This window comes from Marmota marmota, unplaced genomic scaffold (genome assembly GCF_001458135.2).
Source record: "Marmota marmota marmota unplaced genomic scaffold, marMar, whole genome shotgun sequence".
In the NCBI taxonomy this organism is placed as follows: domain Eukaryota; kingdom Metazoa; phylum Chordata; class Mammalia; order Rodentia; family Sciuridae; genus Marmota; species Marmota marmota.
Genome location: NW_025999990.1, coordinates 36,060,529 through 36,067,843, shown reverse-complemented (window position 1 = coordinate 36,067,843; position 7,315 = coordinate 36,060,529). Strand labels below are relative to the sequence as shown.

Here is a 7,315-nt window from a genome sequence, read left to right as displayed (position 1 = left end):
GCCTACCTGGCAGGCGCGGGGGGTGGGGGGCGGCTCTGCTCCTCAGTAGGCCGCTGGGCCTGTTCTGTGGGTGGTCACAGTTCCATCTACCTTGCCAGCGCGGGGGGAGGGGGCGGCTCTGCCTCTCAGCCGGCCGCTGCTCCTGTTCTGCCGGTGGGTCGCAGGCTCGCCTACCTTGCCGGTGTGGTTGGCAGCTCTGCCCCTCCGCGGGCCACTGGGCCTTTTCTATAAGTTTTAACTTATTTTGCTTGGGTTAAAAAAATAGCAAAATGTCTTTTATATATAAAATTTTCAATTTATTATTTACTTAATATCTTCCAGAAAAGTGAAAGGAATGTTACTGAGCCTTCATAAGCAATTATGAGCACTATCTTACAGTGTTTTCTTAAATTTTTAAGTCACATTCTCAGCTTAATGGCACTGGAGACACCCAACTTCCCCAAATGGTTCATGACCACCTGCAGGCTAATATCAACTGGGTGAGTATTCCCATTTCTTATCTGTAAGCATACAGGTTATTTTGTGCCTTGAGATAAATTCACCTGGACAATGGGAATTGAGCCTAACTACCTCCACATTCCATGCTGATATAAGGAAGCATACTTGAAGAATTTCTTGAGCATCATTCAGGGGTGGATGCAGAAGGTGCTTAAAATTTTGTACTTGGTCATGTCCCTGATGCCATGTGCCTGAGCTAATTGCATCTGCCCAGTTTCATGCAAAGATGGTCATGTGGTTGTATCTCTGGGTGCTATTGTGTTGAGACAGTGTTACAAACCTAGTGGAACCACTGGGCTGTGCTATCTCCAAGATAAATGACAATTTGTTTTTTTTTAAAAAATTCCACCATTTAAAGGCTGTCAGTTAAAATGCTTCTACTAAAAGTACTGGCTCTGGAGACCCAGAGAGAATAGGAGTAAAAAAAGGACTGGATCATGATGAGGGACTGGATCAAATTCTGAGGAGAAAGTGATGTCTATAATCAGGAATGTTGTTAAATATGAAAGAAATGGAAATCTAAGAACGAACCTAACAAAATATACGGAAAAGGAATTCATAACCTAAAAGAAATAGGCACTTCATTGCTGGTCCAACAACCAAAACATGTTGGTACCCTCTGACTCTGCTCAGAGCACTTCAAACTATTCCTTCAAGGATGCTGCAACATCCTGTGTGCCCTAGCTGGCTGCATCTGCCCAGTTTCATGCAAAGATGGTCATGTGGACGCATCTCTGGGTGCTATAGTGTTGAGACAATGTGACAAACTCAATGGCACCTTGGTCTTCCTGGGGGATTGGAGGATTGTGCTGATGGATTACTTCAAAGGAGATTTTGAACATAGATATGGGATCCAGGCCACATTTTCCATTGACTCGTGCCACTGATACCCAGTTCATTTTTTGACACACATGGTCCTTTCCTATTTCAGAATTACCTATGCTAGGACCAAGAGCTCCAATAATCTTTGGATTTCTAGAGATTTTTACTTCCAAAGTGTACCAAATGCCATTAGGAACCCTATATTAAAATCTTTACAAAAAATTCTTTGGGGTATCTACTTGGAAAGAGAAATGTTGAAAATATTTCTCATCACAATATGGTCTCCAGTAATATTTGAACATTTAATCTCCAAAAGTCCAATTTGGTCAAAGCTGCAAGAATAAATATTAAGGTAATATAGAGTCTTTTATAGAAGTTCATTCATCAAGCATCTCATAGTGCTTAGTTTCTTTTCATGAATATACATGATCTTTCTCCAGATCATACCAAAAATTAATAGAAATCTTTAATTCATCTCCCTCATGTAAGGCCCATGGGTGGGGGGACCACCAGTAGACAACATGTGTCTGGCTCCTGTATTTGGAATAATGCTCTCCAACAAGTCAATAGCATCAAACAAAGATATACCCATGGATTCCAAAGGTCTCTTCCCCTGGGTTACTGGTAATGTGTCCCTCTGAAATCCCTAAGACCAGTGACATACACATTAATCTTGTCAGTGGACTTCAGGTATCTGCTTGAAGCAAAAGTGTGCCCCTGCAGTTAAGAAAATCTTACTTGCTTTATAGTCATGAGTAGTTTGGACAGGTTCAGCACATCTTCTATTGGCTATACAGTTAAAACATTGATTCTTTGGAAAACACAATTTTTGGATGTTCCGTCACACCTTGGTTTGTGAACCTGTACCATTCTCCCCAAAATAATCACATCCACTAGAGCATCTGGAGAAGGAGATTCAGGGACATGGGCAGAGACTCTTTAAGTGCTTGTAGGTCTTCTTCCTCCAAGCATGTGTCAACCCTATAGAGAAAGAACACAGGGAATTGAGAACCTCAATGTACTTATGTAAAGAAAAGTGGGGGATCAATTCAGCAGGTTTATTCACCTAATAAATGCAGCTATAAGCTGAAGGAAAATGATTTCTTTGCTACTAGAAATTACAAGCCCAAAGTTTTCCTCAAAAATCCTGACAAAGTCAATTAAAGACAACATTGAAAGTTGATCTACTTAAGCATAGACTCATAGTCTGTCTATAGGAGACAGGTCTGGATATTCTCTCAATGTGTAAGAAGACAGGTAGGGGGAACAAGAATCCTTCCTGTAGTAAGTCAACTGGAAGGCCACACTCTTAAACTAAAATGCATATCATCCTATTCTTCATTCTGCTGTATAAGCTCAAGGTATGCTATCATATTCTAAAAGGGCATTGACTAGAACCATCTATACCCACAGCTGTCTTGAGGTAGCTAATCATAACTAGGGTTGGTCATATTCATGTGTTTATGGGATGGTTATTATGTGTTTTTCACTATTCTCCTAGGCCCAGTTGGTAACCCAGCTATGCCTCTTTGGCAATAGCAGAAACCCAAGAGAGTAAGTCAATGTAAAAACCAATTTCCAGCCTCTGCTTTTCTCATATCATAACATTCTACTGGCCAAAGCAAGTCATGTGATGGAGTACCAAGTTGAAAGATGGTGCAGTTCAGCCTACCCATATGGAAGAGGGCTACAAAGTTATGTAGCAATGAGTGTGGACTCATGGATAGGTCCACACCTATCTATCATACTAAAAATCTATCACATTCATTTTAGATGCCTATAAAAATGATGATAAATAAATTGTGGTAAAAAAATAGAAAAGAATGTTTCAAGGGAAGAAGGACAAACAACATTTTCCAAAGGTCCTTATTGATTTGGTTAGATAAGGACAAAACCACTATGCATTAAATAAAACAAATGAAAAGCATTAATGACCATGGAAAGTGTGGCAGAATACTGGAAATAAAAGCATGCAGTGTGTGAAAACTGAATTAGGGCTTCTGTTTCTGGAAATAAGTTGAAATAGATATTTTAAAATAGTCTCCCTGAAAATCAGCAAGAAATGACACACTATATTCAAATCCTTTCTAATGGATAATTAAATTTGCAAAAGTATAGGTAAATCATCAGGATCCAAATGTGAAAAAAAGAGGTTGAAAAAGAGTCATAAGTATGCACTGATTTGGTGGGGACTTCCTTTGTATATTTTATAAAATCATTTTTTTTAATTCTAAGAGACTGAAATATGTCCATTGTACCTAGTCAAAGTAAAATGTTGTTACTGAAGACCATTTGTGATGCCTGGACCCTCAAAGACCTCCAGGTTCTGTAGCAATGCATTAGAGAACATGGTTTTTGACAGAAGCAGCCTCTTACCTTAAAAAAATTCCACAAATAGGTCCAGGTGTAGTATCACACACCTGTAGTCCCAGCCACTTGGAAAGCTGAAGCAGGAAGATTGCAATTTCAAAGCCAGCCTTAGCAGTTTAGTAAGGCTTTAAGCAAATTGGCAAGACCCTGTCTCAAAATTAAAAAAAAAAAATGGCTGGGGATATGACTCAGTGGGTAAGCATTCGTGGGTTCTATCCCCAGTGTCAAAAGAGAAAAAAAATCCACAAATAAAGCCTTCTGAACACAAATATGCAAAATGAAAATTTTTAGAAAATATTATGTTAAAACACCATGAATAAGAAAAAGCAGAAAAAACTATCAAAATATTATTTCTCAGTAATTAAAGTCTCAGTAATATTAATACAATCCTGAGGTGTAAATTTGTCAAAGCTATAAAGAATGAAACAAAGGAAAATTATGATACAGGAGTACGAAATTTATCAACTTGATTTTTAAATAATGAATTAGAAATTTAAAAGTAAATTATATAAAATTGTTGAAATTTGGGAAACATGTGAAAAGGTTAAACACATTGACCATTGAATTAATGAATAGAAATAGAGCTTGAAGGACCACTGTGTGTTTGCACCAACTTAACAGAAGTCAATGAATCATCTAAGTCACATTCTAAAAAGCATAAAGCCTTAATGTGTATTGCCTCCTTCTCTATATCTTACAAAGGTTTTAGTGAAACACTTCTTTTAAATTTTACAACTTTGTTTCAGGCTACTTTCTAGATTGAAATGATGTATATGGTATAGGGAAGTCATGTGAAAAACAATGATATCTGATTTTCAATTTAGACCATAATACAGCCACTTAAATTTGCCTGAAGGAGGTAGAAAAAGAATTATAGAATAGCTAACTTTGAGATAAAACATGAAATATGAGTGAAATGTGTCAAACTGCTAAGGGACTTTAAGACAATCTGCATAAAAAGCAGATGAGAGTCTGGAGAAGCAGCCTCCACCTTCAACAGAAAACATCTGAAAAACATTTAAAAACTGCGCCATGTTAAAGGTAACTAAGCATTAACCTACATCAAATTCAAATCAGCTTCTGACTAGATTAATTGATTCCTCCCATATCCATGCCTAATAGTAAAATGGGACATTTCCAAACATATGATTTGTCTATCTCAATTGCTATTAAGCAATACCACTTAAAAATGTGTGATGCATATAAGAAAAAAAAGAAAAACATTGAAACAGTTAAGAAACAAACCAATTGACAGAGTGAGACTTAAATATGTTACAGAGGTTGGAACTATCTGATAAGAAACAAAAAATGACTTATTAATATATTAAATGTGTTCATGAAAAAGGTAGACACCATGTAAAAGCAGATAGGTGATTTTAGCCAAGTGATAAAAATCATTAAAACTGAAAGAAGTGCTAAAAGTAATCACACAGGCACACACACATTCACCCTATGTAACTGAGAGGCAAGCTCTCAGTTGGCTTAACACAGCCAAGCAAAGTATCAGTAAACTTGATAGAGAAATACAAGATTATAATTGGAGACTTCAACACTCTTTTCTCAGCAATTAATAAACAAAGTAGTAACAAAGTCAACAGGAAAAAAAGACTTGAAAAAAATCTATGAACAGACTTTATCTAAATTCAGAATACACAGTTTTGAATGTACATAGAACATTCTCCAAGATGAACTATACAATCCATGATAAAGCAAAATCTAAACTTTGTTTTTCTATGTATAGAAAAGCAAGGTAAATATAGTAGAAAGTAATGTATTACATATCTCAAAATAAAAGAGACACTAGATCAATGTTTAAGCACAGAGAAGTGTTGGTTATAAAAGGGAATGATAAAATTTTCAGGTGTTAGATGTGCTAATTGCCCTGAGTGATCATTAACCTATATTAGTGAATTGAAACATCATATTATACCTCCTGAATGTTTGCAAATGTTAGGTATCAATCAAAAAATAAACAAGTTTAAAATCTTAAAACAATAGAAACCATAAAAGAGTGCCCTAGAATAATAACAATCAAAAAATAATAACAACACAAAGAGATGGAAATTCCAAAATGTTTTAAAATTAAACAATACGTTTCGTAGTAATGCATAAATCAAAGAAAAGATAAGGGGAGATTATTAAAAAACTGAATGAAAATGAAAATATAACCATATCAAAAATTTTGATATGTAGACAAAAAAGTGATTACAGGGATATTTATAGCAATAAATGTTCATATTATAAAAGAAGAGTCTCAAATAGGAATTCTAACCTTTAACAATCTGATTGAAGAAAATAAAAGCATAAATCAAAGGCACAGAAAACAGTAAAACAATACAGTACGTCAATGTAACCAAAGTTGTTCTCTTGAAAAAAATCAATAGGTATTCCTTTAGCCATGCTGACTACTAAATAAGAGAGAAGACATAAACTATCAACAAAAATGAAAGGAAGGACATCATTATAACCCAGTAGACCTCAAAAGGATGAGACAAGAAAATTATGAAAATCTCAATACCATTAACAGGACAACTTAAATGGACCTTACATCTATTCCTATTCCTTTAATGACACAACCAGGTAAAACTCACTCAGAAAGAAACTAATGAATTGAATCATTCTACTTTTGTGGGAGAAATTTAAGTAGTAGTTTAAAACTTTTCAATAAAGAAATTACCAGTGCAGATGATTCATTGGTGAATTTTAATATTTATGGAAGAAAACTGTGTGTAATGTATTCAGGGACTATCTTACTATTTGACTACTATTATGTAATTCCAAAACAGTGTTAAAAAATAAAAAGAAGAAATAAGATATTCCTAAAAAGGACCCATTGGATTTTGTAACTGGAAGCATATTGATGACTTAAGCCATTGAAATTTCAACAAAATTTGAGTCTTTCAATTTTAATCTTCTTCTTCAGAATTTTCTTCCAAGGATAATTGTAGCTTTTAAAAACTACTTATAAACGTATAGTGATTAAGAGAATGAGAAATCATCACTGAAATAGACAAATAGATCAGTAGAGCAGAGAAGAATAGAGCCACACTTCTGTTTATTATTTTTCCCTCAAATCTGACAGCTTAATTCATTGGAGAAAAGTAAGAGCTTTTCCAATAACATTACTGTAACAACTGGATATCTGAATGAAAAAGTAAGGCTTCTGAATCTAAACTTACACCATATGCAATTATTAAATCAAATTGAAATAGTCCTCAAGTGAAAACTAAAATAATATGACTTTATAAAATGACAGATTTTCTTCAGTGCTTTTGGATCAGGAAAGATCATAAATAAGTAGAATGGCCACCAAGCAAACACAATAAGGAAAGAAAAGTCTCTTTACTTAACCATTGGGGAAGTCATATTCACATAGGAAATAGAGTGCTAACATGATATCCACTATATTTCCATAGAAATACCTAGGGAATTACTTAGGAAATAAAAGTGCTATATTTATCTTTTTTTTTAAATTTTTTATTGTTGGTTGTTCAAAACATTACAAATTTCTTAACATATCATATTCCACACTTTGATTCAAGTCGGTTATGAACTCCCACCTTCACCCCATACACAGATTGCAGAATCACATCAGTTACACATCTATTGATTTACATATTGCCAT

At 34.9% G+C, this 7,315-nt stretch overlaps 1 long non-coding RNA gene across 1 annotated transcript in view; it reads left to right on the top strand.

Annotated features, from left to right (window-relative positions):
* The window catches only part of LOC107139563, an 84,077-nt gene that overhangs the window by 60,923 nt on the left and 15,839 nt on the right, over positions 1-7,315 (top strand). The window contains exon 4 of the long non-coding RNA XR_001503172.2: positions 399-479. This is a non-coding gene — a long non-coding RNA (uncharacterized LOC107139563). The remainder of the gene's footprint in view (positions 1-398; positions 480-7,315) is intronic.